Consider the following 16,820-nt stretch of genomic DNA (forward strand, 5'->3'; position numbering starts at 1 on the left):
CTATGATTGTTTAATTTATAGTGTGCATTTTGTGAACTCATTTATTTGGCACATCATAGATGCCATTGTGCATGGGTCCTATTACACACACCCAGGCTATGAAAATTGCACTATTTTATTTTATTTTTAAAAATTTTTAATGTTTACTTTTTTTTTTTTTTTTTTTTTTTTTGCTGCAGAAAGCTTTATTGTTTTCATTTGGTCCACCGCTTGGGAGAGGGTTCCACGTGGTTAAAAAGCTGCCTAGTGGCTGCAAGGAGAGACTCAGGCACAAGCCCTGGCACCTGGTGGATGTCAGAGGACCCTCTCAAAGGCTGATGGGCTCCAGAGACTTCTAGCCGTGCTTGAGGGTGAGCCTTTGGAAGAGATACTCGCCCAGCCCAGCCTGGGGACCGGACGGCCTGCAGAGATTAGTTAGGTGGTCGCCCATCTTCTTAATGAGTTTCACTTCCTCATCTAGAACGTGATCCTCCAGGAAGTCACAGAGATGGGGGTTTGCGCGGGCAGAGCCCAGGGCTTGCAGATCCAGAAGGGCCTGCTTCAAGTTCTTCTCCAGAAGCAGGGCGGCTTCCCTGGCGTCCAAGGATTTACCCCACTCATCGTGGGACGGCGTCTACACTTCCCGGAAGAGGCCATGGCCCCTGCACTGGTTTTGCATCTTCAAGAGACGCTCGGCGCCCTCCTGCTTCTTCTCAGCCACCCCGCGGGAGAAATGACCCACGCCCTCCAGGGCCACGTCGTCCAGGTCGGAATAGAAGCCCCGTGAGAGGTAGGTGTAGGAGGCCCGCAGGTGCATGTTGACGGCGGCTTCCACCTCGGTGGAGTACTTCTGACGAATTTGGGCGCTCGGAGTTGATTGGTAATGAGGAGCTAAATTCAAAATCGCGTGTTGGCTGGTCCCAGAGGCAGAGGGTGGCAAGAAGATGGCTCCGAAGGTTGCGACTGGAAAAAAGGTTGAGGGTGGTCGGAGGCCGGTAGAATGGGCGTCCCTGGGTCTGTTCCATCCAAACGCTGTTGAAGCAAGAGACAGATCCGAAGGACTGCGGGGCGCACTCAATGTTTACTTATTTTTGAGAGAGAGAGCAGGGGAGGGGCAGAGAGAGAGGGAGACACAGAATCTGAAGCCGGCTCCATGCTCCAAGCTGTCAGCACCGAGCCCCCCATGTGTGGCTCGAACTCATGAACTGTGAGATCATGACCTGAGCCGAAGTCGCTGCTCAACCAAGTGAGCCACCCAGGTGCCCCACACTATTTTAAAATAGTTGCTTTCTGTCTATATTTGGATACTTATGCCCTCAAGTAGCCCACTAAATCAGTCAGCGCTAATTAATAATCAACCCATGTACTTGGTATCAAGTTTTGTTTGATTATGAGGGTCTTAATAAAAATTTCAAGCAAATAGAAGATTTGGGGGTAATTTGTATTTCACTGGGGAAGAGCCTTCCTGTACTTTTAGGGGATCCTGTAACTGGGGCACAGGGGTGCAAGAGCACCAGGCTCTGGGGGTCCCAAGCGGACCAGGAGCCACTACTGGCCACTGACAAATACCAAGGCAGGAAGAGGAGCAGTAGTGAAATAAGACAGGAAATTTATTTCAGTGACGTCACCAGTCAGAAGACAGGGGACTAAGCCTCTCAAAGACTGTCTTGACAGTGCTGAAAATACTTTTACCTTTATATAAGGAAAACATGAGACAAAGGTCAGTGGGTACATGCAGATGGGCAGTAAAGGTTATTATCTTGGGGTCAATCAAGCAGGGTCTTGCTGGCTCAGGGCAGTTGTTATTGCTTGAAGGGTAATTATGTTCCTGTCAGAGGATGCTTTGCCTCCTGGGTTTTTTGTCTGAGTTAAGAGATAAACAAAGGAGAATTTATATCAGTTAGGAAGTACAGACCAAGGTCAAAATGGAGGTGACTAAAGTCCCTTTTCAACCCCAGTGACTCTCCATTATAATCCCAGCGCCTTAGAACAGTGCGTTGCACGCAACAAGTGCTTTATAAATGTTGATTCACTGATTGGTTATAAAAAGTGCTGAACTGCCCAAACTTTCTGGCTCTGACTTCAACTTAGAAATGCTTGTCCTGCAGAAGAAAAGCTTAGAACAGTCTTTACACGTGCCATAGAGCAACCAATCATGGAGACTGCTCACCTGCCATTGTATGTATTTCAAAATTTCAACAAATATAGTGCTTTGGAAAGATCCACTAGTGCATGATTTGTACATTCATATTGTTAGGTCTGTCCTGGGTTTTAGTTTAAATTACTTTGTGTTGAGTTCGGTTCAAAAAATTATTTTTGTGAACCCGTGCTGCACCAGGGTATAATGATGAGTATGACAGTTTCTTCCTTTAACTTATTCAAGATGATGGCTTCCTCTATATTATGAATATGGCAAACCAAATCTGTGGTGTCTAAATGGGGTATCTCTTCATAGGAGGGGAGCCACCAAATGTGGGGCAACAATCAGATCAGGTGGAAGCCAATGGTGTGGGAGATGAAAGAATTCACCTGAGGCAGAACAAAGGAGACAAAAATGTATTGAATACACCACAAGGGAGTGGTGGGCTCGAGATCAGAAGAGTGGCTTTCTGCAAAGACGCAGTGGGTGGGGGCTGCTTTTAAAGGGGGAAAAAGAGGAGGTTTGGCAACGTATAGAATCTTACCTTTTTTGGTAACTGTGCCTGGTCGTAAGGAGCCCATTGGTCAGTTAGGGCCTAAGGACATTTTGAGGTGGGTCACCTGATGGGCCTGTCTGTATCAACCAGGTGGTCACTGTGGCCTTTTCCACATTCCATTGCTCAAGCTTGTTTGCCTGAAGGCGGTCTCCACAAAATCTGTTTAATCTCTTTCCATTATAATATTGTTTGGGCTGGAAATTCAGCCTTGCAAAATTCTTTAGATTTAAAAAGTTAAAAATCCTCTCTCATGTGTCTTTGCTGACAACACATAATCTTCCTAGCAGGCCTTCTGGAACTGGGTAAAGTGATTTGACAATGAGGGAAGCCATTGCTTCAGAGGGCAGAAGCCAGGGGCTGAGCTGCGTGGTGGCTGGTGGTAGGCAATAGCGGAAGCGATTGCTCTAACCCCACCACTATTTGTTACAAAGGCATTTTTCTGACTGAAAGTGTTTTCCTGGAAGAATTTTCCTAACTAGGGAGTGGTATTGAGGGCTCTCCCATCAATGGATAACTAACTGAAATGTGTTTGCTAGGGCAGCCATCACCTTCTTTCTTTTTTTTTTTAATTAAAAAAATTTTTTTTTTGTTTTTTACATGTATTTATTGCTTAGAGACAGAGAGACAGAGCACTGGTCGGGGAGGGATAGAGAAAGGGAGACAGAATCCGAAGCAGGCTCCAGGCTCTGAGCGGTCAGTACAGAGCCCGACACGGGGCTTGAACTCACAAACCGTGAGATCATGACCTGAGCCAAAGTCAGACGCTTAACTGACTGAGTCACCCAGACACCCCCATCACCTTCTTTCTACTCCAGTGTGCACCAGTACCTTTCCACTCACCATCTCATTCTCCTTGTACTTTATCTATTTGGCTTCCCCTGGCTCAATTCAGGGCCTTACAATATAATGCCTAGAGGTTCAGTTTTGTCACTGTAGCATCAAATGAGCCTAGAGGTTATTTGGTTTTAATTATCATTCATTAAAACAATCAATGTAGAGGATTTAGTCATTCAAATGGTTAATGGTGGGACATTTAGGTAATTACAACTCTTGAATGTTCTCTCTTCTGCTAATAGTTTTTATTGAACTAGATTTGTGTCTAGGTCTTGAAAAGAAGTGGTTGAAGCCTGTGAGTAACACAGGCCAACATTTTGGGAGGACGTGGAAGAGGGAGGTCTTCTGGGTCCTAAGCCCCACCTCAGTCTCTTCATATTCCAAAGAATAGATGTACAGTAAATAATCCCTTGAGGCTCAGAGAAAAGACCCAAGTCAGATTCTGTCTATATTTGGATACCTGTGCCCTCAAATAGCCCCCTAAATTACTCAGCACTAATTAATAATTAATCCATGTACCGGTTTCATGTTTCTTTTGATAAATGGCCTTAGCTTATACGAGGCTCTCCCTTTCTCAAATACTTATCTCCTTCTTTTCTAGTAACCCATATTTTACCCTCTCCTCACAGGCTGATATCAGAACCATTCACTGATTCAAATTCATTCACTCTCTAGTCATTCATGCAAATTCATTATTTCAACCAACCAATCATCTGCTAGGTCTTCTAGATAGTCCTGGAGATTATAACTGTGAGAAATTGATTTTTTAAATTTTTTTAAATTTTTAAATTTTTTAATTTTTCAAGAGAATATTAAATCGTTTATTGATTACACATGATAATGGACGATACACAAACTTTAATCCCATCTATAATTTTATCTGATACCATAATTCAATTTAGATATATTGCATAGGATGTGCCAACAATCATATTAATAACCAAATAAACTCCAGGACTTTGCTTGGGTGACCCTTTTAACGGTGAACTCCAGGTCACAACACATTAACTGTCAGTTCAACCACACCAATGTTTGTGGAGACAACGGCTTCTGTGCCCAAGCAGGTTGCAAATAAACTTCAGATGGAACCTGGCATCACCCTGATGGAATTCTAACTTCACACTGTTGGGGTAGTTTACCAAGATGGCTTCAGAGTAGACTAACTTTACATAGCACATTTAAAAAAAGACACATTTGGGGCGCCTGGGTGGCGCAGTCGGTTAAGCGTCCGACTTCAGCCAGGTCACGATCTCGCGGTCCGTGAGTTCGAGCCCCGCATCAGGCTCTGGGCTGATGGCTCGGAGCCTGGAGCCTGTTTCTGATTCTGTGTCTCCCTCTGTCTCTGCCCCTCCCCCGTTCATGCTCTGTCTCTCTCTGTCCCAAAAATAAATAAAAAACGTTGAAAAAAAATAAAAAAAAAAAAAGACACATTTATTCAGCGTCATGATCAGACTATTACATTTAGCAATCAACAGCATGGGTGCAAAAAAACCCTCTACATTAAAACCCTTTGTTGGAATGCTTTACACTTTCCACAGAACAGAAACTAAAATAACCTGTTATACAATTAGTCACAAATACAGTCCTCGAGTTTTTTGTCCATACACATGAGTATTGTCTAAAACATGTCTTCTTTGTAGCAGCTAGGCCCTGCCACCACTGTGCTTGGCTGAGTTCACAAATCTGTTGTAACCTGTAGCTTCCCTGTCACTCCTCTGGCTCTCCTCTCCTGCTAAGCTTTGTTTCCTGGCAGTAATTCAAACCTTCTGCCACTGCCATAGCTACTGCTGCTGCTGGAACCGCCATAGCCACCTTGGTTTTGTGGTTTGGCAAAGTATTGGCCTCAACCACCATAGGGGCCAGAGCTTCTGCCTCCAAAATTTCCTCCTTTCATGGGTCCAAAATTTGAAGATTGATTGTTGTAATTGCCAAAATCATTATAGCTTCCACCACCTCCAAAGTTGCTTCCATCGTTACCAAATCAGTTAGAGCCATCTCCACTGCTACCATATCCACCACCACCTCGACTGCCGCCAAAGCCACCTCACCCACTGAAGTTTCCTCCACGGCCAAGGTTGTCATTCCCACCAAAACCACCTCCACGACCACCACCGAAGTTCCCAGAACCACTTCGACCTCTTTGGCTGGAGGAAGCACTAGCCATCTCTTGTCCTTACTTCACAGTTGTGGCCGTTCACAGTATGGTATTTTTGAATGACAATCTTGTCTACAGAGTCATGGTCGTCAAAGGTCACAAAAGCAAAGCCTCTCTTTTTGCCACTGCCTCAGCCAGTCATGATTTCAATCACTTCAGTTTTCCCATACTGTTCAAAATAATCTCTTAGATGATGTTCTTCAGTGTCTTCTTTAATGCCGCCGACAAAAATCTTTTTCACAGTTAAGTGGGCACCAGGTCTTTGAGAATCTTCTCTCGAGACAGACCTCTTTGGTTCCACAACTCTTCCATCCACCTTGTGTGGCCTTGCATTCATGGCTGCATCCACCTCTTCCACAGTGGCATAGGTGACAAACCCAAAGCCTCTGGAGCGCTTGGTGTTTGGATCTCTCATAACCACACAGTCCGTAAGCGTTCCCCATTGCTCAAAATGGCTCCTCAGACTCTCATCGGTTGTTTCAAAGCTCAAACCTCCAATGAAAAGCTTCTGCAGCTGTTCAGGCTCTTTGGGAGACTCTGACTTAGACATGACGGTGGTGGGAGGGGAGACTTTCACGATGCTTACTCGGCGGCGTCCATGGGCAGAAAGCGAAATTGATTTTTTTTAAACTTGTTTCCTGACACCACCAATGCTTTTATTTATTGTTAAAAATTCTTGATGACACTGGTGTTTGAGTTATTATGGTTTGAATATTACCTGGTCTTTGTCTATAGTTACCAAAATAAAATAGTAACTATGCCCTAATAAAATCCTTAAAAGTACTAAATAAGTGTAATGCCCCCGATTTCGAATGCGAGAGACCACCAAGGAGCCGATACTGATGCAAACGCACGAGGGTTTATTTGCAAGCTGGAGCTTGGGCCCAAGTACACCCGACACGGCGGAGCAGGGACTTGGACCCCTAGGTTAAGAGGCGTAGCAGTTTTATAGGGGCCAGTGGCCAATGAGATGGTAACACACACAGAAAGTTGCATAGTCATGTCAGTCCACATGCAGGTGGCCAATTGAATTACAACTTACCCTATAGTAACTGTTTCAACTAGCCTATCACTCTGGTCAGAATTGGCGTGCAAGTTTGGCGGGCAAAAGGCGGGGTTTACATTCTTTGGCGGTTAGGGGTTCCACATTCCTATATGAGCTGGTTTCCAGTAAGGGTGTGCTCAGCAGCTTGACTAGGGTGGGGGAATGTCTTAAGCAATAAGTAGGTCATGTGGGGGTTATACATGATATGGTGGGTGTAGTACAAAATGGAGTTAGTCTTGCTCTGCTTGTCCAGGGGTAGGGGATTTTTGTTAAATTCCTTGGGTCCCACATTAAGGGGTGCCTGAGCCGCTCAGTTGCTCGATTGTCCGATCCTTGATTTTGGCTCAGGTCATGATCCCAGGGTTGTGGGATCAAACCCCTTGTCGGCCTCTGTGCTGAGCATGGAGCTTGCTTAAGATTCTTTCTCTCTCTCCCTCTGCCCCTTTCACTGGCTTGCACACAATCTCTTAAAAAAACAAAAAAAAGTACTAAATGATAATAGCTGAGATTAGAAGAGAAATTAAATATGAAAGATACTGATAGGAAATAACTCCCAGAGACTATGCTGAAAGAACTGAAAAGACTGACCATTTTCAAATCTCTTTTCTTTCTTTTTTTTTTTTTTTTTTAATGTTTATTTATTTTTGAGAGAGACAGACAGAATGCGAGTGGGTTAGCGGCAGATATAGAGGGAGACAGAGAATCGGGAGCAGGCTCCAGGCTCTGAGCTGTCAGCACAGAGTGCGACATGGGGCTCTAACTCATGAGCTGTGAGATCGTGACCTGAGCTGAAGTCATACGCTCAACCGACTGAACCACCCAGGAGCCCCATCTTTCTTTCTTTCTTTTTTAATGTTTATTTATTTTGAGAGAGAGAAAGAGAGTGCGGGCATGAGTGGGGGAGGGGCAGAGAGAGAGGGAGAGAGAGAATCCTAAGCAGTCTCTGTACTGTCATCTGCAGAGCCAGATGTGGGGCTCCATCCCACAAACCATAAGATCATGACCTGAGCTGAAATTGAGTCAGATGCTTAACCGACTGAGCCACCCAGGTGTCCCAAGTTTCTTTTATTTCCGTGTGGTATTCAGTCCAGGTTTAGCTGTACAGACGTAGTCTTTGTTGTTCTCCTAGACTCTATTTCTTTAATCCCCATCACCACATCTCTGTTATCACCGTATCAGGGAATCTCATTCACCCCACTTACCTAAATGTCTTTTGGAAACAGCTAACCTCTCCCATTCCTTCTTGGGGTGACTTTCTGGAGTATTCCACCCTACCTCCCCAAACCAAACTGGCTGATTTAGATGGTTCAGTAAGTTCTTGAACCTGTCATTATCACACTGCATTGTAAATGTTTGGCTGTTGCTAGCCTTTGTTAATCTGTGAGTTCCTTTAGAGTAGGCATTGTGCCTTAATTATTTGTATGTTCTCATCACTAGTAGAGTGCCTGGCACACTATAAACAATAATAAATGTTTGCTGAATTAAAAAATGAATTTAATAAACCAAGGGATATTTTCCCTACATCTCACAAGGGGGCAGCAAGGAATACAATTTTTTTCTATTGTCTGCAAAATCACATATCTTTAAAGCCAGAAGAGACATTAGCTTAGTTGAGTAAACTTCTCATCTTCTTAGAATGCTCAAATATTTCTTTAGAGAAGAACTTCATGGCATTCATAGAAATTCTCTCATAGGCCTCATTTCCAGGTTTTTAAAATGTCACGTAAGCATACAGTCTGTTGACCATCCTCACAAATGTGTACTTTGGCCATAGCTCTGAATTTAGTTGCCTTACCCAACTCTCTTAAGATTATATAAAATAATAGGCATTTCCCTAAATGGAATTTTCTGAATGTAGTATTTGTTTTTGGCTTCTTGATTTCTCATATGATCACATAAATTTACCACACTTAGTGCCATCTTCCATTTTTTGAGTTGAGGAAATGGAGGCCTAGAGAGGTTAAAGAGTTCTCCTTTATTCACACAACAAATCACAGGTTGGACTGAAACCAGAATTCCAATCCTCTGACCCTGAATCTTACATTTCCTTTTATTGTCTGAAGGTCACGGATGCTTTGGTTTGGAAACAGAAGCATAATTCAGGGTATATAGACTTTAGTACCCAATTCCTTCTAGATAAATGAGTGTTTACATTTCAGTCCTACTGAAGGTTAGATTGCAGCATCTATCATGAAAAAGGGTTTGTGCATGTTCTTTTTCTTGATTGAATTAGGAAATGCAAGAAAAACAATCTTTACAAACTCACGGTTCTGAAATAATACAGTTCTATAGAGAAGGAAAAAATTTTTCCTCAACCTTCTTAGGGCCCGTGGCTGCATCTGAAAATTAAACCAATAAGGACAGATTAATAGTAGAAAAGCATGCAGATTTTATTAAATTTTTACATGTAGATGGGAGCCTTCACAAGAGAATCAAGACCCAAAAAAGTGACCAGAGCAGGAAGCTTTTATACCTCTTAGACAAGGAAAAAATAAATTTGTGAAGAATTGATAAGACAGAGAAATTTGGGCTAGGGGTAGTAAATGGTGAAATGGTAACTAGGAAGATCAGGATTAGTTCAACAAGGTTTGTTTATACATCCTTCTTGGCCCCAAATTTCTCTGTCTCTCATGATAAAACTTTTAGTACATTCACAGTGTTGTGCAACCATCACCACTATTTAACTGCACCTTTCATCATTTCATAAAGAAACCTTCTACCTATTCATACTGTTTGCAACTTGTTTTCTTAATGAATACTACCATGTAAAGATATGTCTCATTTTTTAAATAGCTTTATAGTATTCCATTATAAGTACCATAGTTATTTACCAATCTCAATGGATAATTGGGTTATTCTAGAATTTTAAAATATTATAAGCAGTGCTATACTGAACACCCTTGAATGCTTGCATACTTCTATGATACACATTATTAGACACAGAAATGTTGAGTCAAAGGAGATAAACATTAAAAATGTAATCAGGGGCGCCTGGATGACTCAGTCGGTTAAGCGTCTAACTTCGGCTCAGGTCAGATCTCACGGTTCATGGGTTTGGGACCTGCCAGGCTCTTTGCTGACAGCTCAGAGCCTGGAGCCTGCTAAGGATTTTGTGTCTCTCTCTCGCTCTGCTCCTCCCCAGGTTGCCCTCTGTCTCTTTCTCAAAAAAAAAAAAAATTTCTATATTTTCCTCCCAAAGAGTGCTACTAATTAACAATTCCAGCAAGAGTATTTCCCCATCACACTTTCCTACCCTCTTGCCAACACTGAATATCATCAATCTGTAAATATTTTCCAATCTGATAGGTAGAAATAATCACCTTATTGTTTTAGTTTGATTAATTATAAGGGAAATTGAGCATCTTATAATGGTTATGAATGATTTTGTGTGTGTGTGTGTGTGTGTGTGTGTGTGTGTGTGTGTGTGTTGACTTGCCTGTTCATGATCTTTGCCCACAGTTCTATTGAGGTGATTTTTAGGTAGTTAATAGGAAAGTTTTTTGAAAGAGTGTTTGCTTTCTCATTTTGAGCAAACCTTTTTCCTTCTCTGCCCAGGAAACATTCTCTTTGTGTGTCTCTCATCTATGTTAAGAACTTCCAGGCCATTTGGTTAATGTAACCTTTTCCTGCTGAAGAGAGAGGGCTTGGTCTGTGATCATCAGAAGGATTTTAATATCCTATTTCCGTTTCCTTTAGAGTTACTGTCCTCTTTTTCTCTCACATTAATTGCTTTGTGTTCTCCCTGCTTGATGCATTTGACCTTCATTTTTTCGTGTAGTTCTTGCTAATATCCAGCTGCACTGTATCAGAGGAAAATGAATTCCTTTGGAGTTTTGAGTACATTAGATAAGGAAATCCGTTGCATTGGTATTTCTTTCAAGATGTGTCAAATTTTTGTGTCAACCAAGGATTTCCCTTTGACTTATACTTTATTCTTTGGAATCTACCTGTTCTAAATGCTTTTTGGACTCCCAGAGTGAGGTCCTCACCTCAAAGCCAATGGCAGCCATTATTTCTTTGTCAAGGTGAGAATGTCTGACTAAATCCCAGGTTAACTGGTCCTATGCAGTTTTGCTGAGTTCCCCCATAGTAGGAATGCTTTTTTGTTTCTTAATTCAAATGGCTATTCTGGGTTCCTGTCGCCTATCAGGGAGGGCTTTGCCCCAAAGTAGCAACAATGACCTCTGGGGCTAGCTTTAGAAATTAATGAAGCCTTGTGGGATCCTTTGCAAAGGAGGAGCTGGCATAAATGGGAGGTGTGTTCTATATGTTCTCCGGGGAGTTGAAACAAACCAAGGATGAAAAAATGCTGCCACAGCTGCTACTGCCTGTGAGTAATGTGAGGGTGATGTGTTGACAACACACAGATCCCCAGAGAGACCCTGGGGGTGAGACAGTCACAATGCCACAGTGCGTTTTTCCATGGTTTTAGCATTGATTTTCAAATGACACATTCACTTAAAGCCCAAACCTGACCACTGTGTGATGTGGGATGGGTTATACAAGGCTCATAGCAGCTTCATTATCTCTACCACCACGCATCAGTGTGGGAACAAATCAGGGATTCTCAGCCCTTTTCAGCTCCCAGCTCATAAATAAGCTTTATTTGGAGATGGACTGAAAGGGGAAGCCAACAAGAATTTTCCCTCTGTGCCTTTGACAATGAATAGAATGAAGTTTTGTTCTGTTTTGTTTTTATGAGTAAGCACGATATTATTCAGGCACCTTTCTGTCCCAACCGCCAGCCCCCATTCCAAAGGGAGAGCCCATGTACTCACCTAGGTGGTTTTACTTGGTTACTTATGCCGCTGGTACCTCTAGAAACATTTGGTGCCCACCATTTCTGGCTTTCTGAATGTTACTAAGATCTTTAATTGGCATAATCTGTTTCTAAAGGTCTTACATTTATTTATTATATAGCTAGTTTTCCCCTCAATTTTATATGTATATATATAACACGCATGTTGCTGATAGAAAATCTGGCAAATATAGCAAAATATAAACAAAATTAAAATCAAACACATTCTTCTTTTTTTAATGTTTATTTTTGAGAGAGGGGGGGGGGAGGGGCAGAGAGAGAGGGAGACACAGAATCCAAAGCAGGCTCCTTGCTCTGAGCCGTCAGCACAGAGCCTGATGTGGGACTTGAACCCACGGACTACGAGATCATGACCTGAACTGAAGCCAGATGCTTAACCAACTGAGCCACCCAGGCACCCCTCAACCACACTCTTCTTTTTAAAAATTCTTTTTATTAATATCTATCTTGATATATATCCCTCCATGTTGTATATGCTCATACAGTTTTCATTTTTTGAGGAAATTATGTTCTATAAAGTCACTGCGAACAATGAATTTGTGAACGCTGAACTGAGTACTGAACCAGGAAAAGTACAGGGTTAGGTTCAGAGCCTCTGGCCACGTTTTCATCAACTGATCCAGTTCGTAACTTTGTTATATGTGTGTTTTAGTTTGAAGACCATTTATTTAATAGGTACTGTTAATTTGTTTCTATTGAACTCCTAGCCAACAGCACTAAAACTCATGCCCAAATGAACCTTATTTAACACATGTATTTTCTCCAGAAGGCATGTCACAACCTTCTTGCACATTGAAACATTAGACAACACTTCAGCACTGTGTTTGGGTGCATTTAAACAGTGAAATCACCAACAAAAAGCACAGAAATGTGAAATACACAGCAGTAAATACACCATGAAAAGAATACATGTTTATAGTCTGAGAGCTGAAACAAGAAAGCAGAGTGGAGGCCCCTGGATGGCTCAGTCAGTTAAGTGTCAGACTCTTGATTTAGGCTCAGGTCATGATCTTTCAGTTGTGGAATCAAGTGCCCCACTGGGTTCCTACACTGAGTGTAGAGCCTACTTGAGATTCTCTTTCTCTCTCCCTCTGCCCCTCTCCCCTGCTCACGCACGTGTTCTCTCTCACTCTCTAAAATAAAAATTAGGTAAAAATTAAAAAAAAATAAAGAAGGCAGAGTGTTGCCTTGCTCAACCTCATTTGGCAATGTACTTGTCAGGAGACTCAAATTTTTTGCCACTTTGTGAAAGTTCAGAAATGACCACAAAAGCACAGAGATATTTTTGGTTTACAAATTTTAGAGAATAGGTGAATTCACAAATACAGAGTCCATGAATCATGAGGATTGATTATATTTTATAACATGTTTTATTTACTTAAAAATATCTGGATTTTAATGGATATATAGTAGTCCAAGATATGAATGTACCATGATTTATTTGACCATCTTTCTAGTCTCAGACATTTAGTTTGTTTTCAAAATTTTGCTCTTTTATTGTCATCCTTGAATGTAGATCTTTATTCATATCTATTATTTGCTTGTGTGTATTTCTGTAAGAGGAATTATGATTCTAGTCTTTTAAACAGTGGTATATGGTTAGGTTTTACATGGATAATCTAATTTATAGGCCACATTTTTATGTGTATGAGCAGTAAAGGGTTAACTCAGCAGGCATAGGTGTATTCCTGTGTATTCTAACGGTCTTTAGGACTAGCTTTGGACAAACTCCTGGGAGACAGCCTGTAAGCCCTTGAAATATCCTGGTTGATAATGGTATCTGTGTATGGTGAACACAGACCATGCCAGCCAGATAGCTTATGTTAACAATGTGATTTATGGTGAACACTTGTTTTGATTCACCTGGGGCCCTGAGCCACATGGTATTACTTAAATCTTAGGGGGTGTAGAGATTGACTAGCTGAGGTCAGTTAGGCAGCTGCTCAATGCCTATGTGATTGACTTCTTATCAAAACCTTGGGCACCAAGGCTCCGGTGAGTTTCCCTGCTTGACCATCCTTTGTACGTGTTGTCACACAGTGTTGCTGGGAGAATTAAGCACTGTCTGTGTACCTTTGTTGAGAGAGGACAGTTCAGTGCTGCTTTATGAATATTTTCCTTTGCTGTAATTAAAACCATCAGTTTTTCTGAGTTCTGTGAGTCCTAGGGAATCACTGAAACCGAGGGTGGTCTTGGGGACTCCCCCAACACAATCCATGCACACATGTAGTGTTCCATCCTCCCAATCAGGAACCTGATGGGAGGTTAAAGAGGTTTTCAAGGGTAATTGGTTATACTATCCTTGATTTTTGTCTACATTCTATTTTTAGAAATCAATCATTATCAGCTAAAGTTCCACTATTGAACATCTTTTCAAGTACTTATTGGCCATTTGGATTTCTTCCTCTCTGAATTATCTGTTCAGATTTTTTTTTTTGGCTAAGCTGTTCTTGAATTTAGAAAACAGTAAGCATATTCACATACACACAAAGGAAATGAAGTTTTATTTCCCTATTGGTTTATGGAGCTTGGTGTTTTCTATATAGGTAGTAAATAATCCTTAAAATTGCTCACCCCTTAGAAATACCAGCTTTCTCCAATATCCAGTTTTCTTATGCCCTATCTCTGTTTCAGGTCATGTCAGTTCCATTGACAGTCTCTCTTAGGCCTTCTTTTTTTTTCTGGGAAAAACTTTTACTCACTGAATTTGTTAATTTTTCTTTTCCAGTGCCTCTAATATATGCATATTCCTTTATGTCACCATATTACAAATTTTAGACTTTTAGATACTCATATTTGACTGTTACAATAACCTTCCCATGATTTCAGCAACCTCTTTCAAATTTACCCTGCAGATGCCAGATTAGCTTTCTTAAAGTACAATTTCATTGTACCACTCTGTTTCTCAAAATCTTCCAAGACTTTTTTAGGTCCTCTTGTCAGACATGGAAACTTCTGGATGTCCTGAACCCTGTGCACTCGGTTTATTCCTAAAATCAACTTCCAAGAGAAAGGTTCTGCAGTAGGGCAGAGGTCTATTTCTGTGTGGTTGGTCTAGATGTACTGAACCGGGAAGATGAGTTGTGACTTAGGAGGCTGAAAGAGTGGGAGGTGTCAAAGCTGTTAAGGTGGTTAAATCATCTTATGCTAAAGCAATTAGGCTATTTACTGGTCGAATCAAACTTGGAGCAGGTTGAGAAGAATGTGATCCATGCGAACAGGATTGTATGTAATGGATGCTGGGTCCTACTTGTAGCGTGTTTGTATGTTTGGTCTTTGCTTCCAGGGGTCTAACTTCTGTTCTCTATTTTTAGTGTTCGCTGTGAATTGGGGTAGACTCTGGATTTCTCCAAGTTTTTTAAGGGAAGCCTGCCAAAGGATTAGGAAGATGCATAAACTAGGCAACAGGTGTCCTAGACATTACCCTCAGGGGTCTACTCAGTCCTGTCTGTCTATATTTCATCTGGGCACACGTGTATAGACCCTGAAATGGGTGGAATGTTGTAGAATACAGAGGGTTACTAGGAGAACTAGTGAGCGAAATATGCCTCCATAACCCCAGTCCAGACTAGAGTTGGAACTTTAATGGCAAAGGCATAAAAAAAAATGTTGCTGCTATAGGATGCCTTAGTGGCCTATAGAGTCATATTGTCACAGAACCAGATGTGGCCACATATCTGCAAAATCTGTGGAATGAAGTGATGCAGGTGCTTGGGATCTCTGATACTTTGTTTTCTAATCCACTTGTGGGGGAGGACCCACTTGCCTGACTGCTTCCTTCAGAAAAAGGTTCGAGATTTCATCAGACAAGGTAACCAGGGGAACAGAGCCAACTGTGTCTGTTTTGACTCAACTTGCAGGAAGCCCACAGCCAGTGAAGATTTCTCAGGTGTGATGGCTCCTAGACTCTCCCGGGTAGTACCAAAGATAGCCATCACTATAGAGCTCTTTCACCCAAATGAGCTGGGCTTAGGGGTTAGATAAAAGGATGCATTTACAGAAGTATCTTTCAACTGTAAGAGTGTTTGTCTAGAGTGGATTACCAGATATCTTTCCTGGAAATTGTAATTATTGATTTAGATTTGGGCCCAGGAATCTGAGATTCTTGCCTTCAGGGAGGCTTGGAAAGCACTGACCTCAGGTTCATTTGCTAAAAAATAGCCCTGACTGAGGTTGGAAGTGTTGGCCTCTTCCAGGAATGGACATCGTGGGGTTGGAGAAATTTAGCATTGTAGCAGGGAAGTCTCTTTAATTTGCTGAATAACTTGGATTTATCCACCCAGAAATGGAATGAAAATAGCCTTCCTTAAACAGATTTAGCAGGAGGATGATCACAGTGATAAAATGTGGAATGAACCCAAGGAACATCCTTAATAATTTGGGAAGAGGGATGCCACGTTAGGACTGTGAAGGTTTTTGTAGGGATCAGTCATCTGAACTTCTTGGGTTAGGAGACAATAAACCCTAAGAGCTCGATCTCAGTAGGCTCCTATAATCATTTCTTTAAATATGCCTTCCCAGAAGGAACAACTTCTGGGTGGTATCAACTGAGGGTTTTGTATTAGGGCAGATCCAGAGAGTAAGTGTATTAGCCAGAGGGGACAGTACAGGACATGTGTTTGTATGTTAAACGCACGCGCGCGCGCGCGCACACACACACACACACACACACACACACACACACACCAAATCAGCAAACCATAAGAGACTTTTAACTATAGCAAACAAACTAAGAAAGTTGTGGGAGGGGAGGTGGGTGGGGGGATGGGCCAGATGGGTGATGGCTATTAAGGAGGACACCTGTTATGATGAGCACTAGGTGTTACACGTAAGTGATGAATCACTACATTCTACTCCTGAAACCAATACTACCCTATATGTTAACTAACTTGAATTTAAATAAAATCTTGGAAGAAAAAAAAAAACCCCAAAACTTCACAAGTAATTTTGATGTTCTGATTAAGAATTCTTGCTTTAGGGGTGCCTGGATGGCTCATTTCGTTGGGCATCCAACTCTTGATTTCGGCTCAGGTCATGATCTTACAGTTCCTGGGTTCAAGCCCTGCATCAGGCTCTGCACACTGACCTTGTGGAGCCTGCTTGGGACTCTTCCTCTCTCCCTCTCTGCCCTTCCCCCACTCATACTCTCTCTATCTAAAAATAAATAAATAAACTTAAGAAATAATTCTTGCTTTAGAGGACTCTGTGGCATTAATGTAAGATTTATTATAACCTGGCTATAGACTCAGCCTTGCCTGGCTGCCCCATAATAATCCCCTAGCTTTATCAGTC

At 41.9% G+C, this 16,820-nt stretch overlaps 2 pseudogenes; both read right to left on the bottom strand.

Annotated features, from left to right (window-relative positions):
- Window positions 1-307: 307 nt before the first annotated feature.
- On the bottom strand, window positions 308-2,156 carry LOC131517969 (ferritin light chain-like; annotated as a pseudogene).
- Window positions 2,157-4,919: 2,763 nt separating this feature from the next.
- Window positions 4,920-6,239, bottom strand: LOC131517101 (heterogeneous nuclear ribonucleoprotein A1-like; annotated as a pseudogene).
- Window positions 6,240-16,820: the final 10,581 nt, after the last annotated feature.

The sequence above is a fragment of the Neofelis nebulosa genome, chromosome 7 (genome assembly GCF_028018385.1).
Source record: "Neofelis nebulosa isolate mNeoNeb1 chromosome 7, mNeoNeb1.pri, whole genome shotgun sequence".
Classification (NCBI taxonomy): Eukaryota; Metazoa; Chordata; class Mammalia; order Carnivora; family Felidae; genus Neofelis; species Neofelis nebulosa.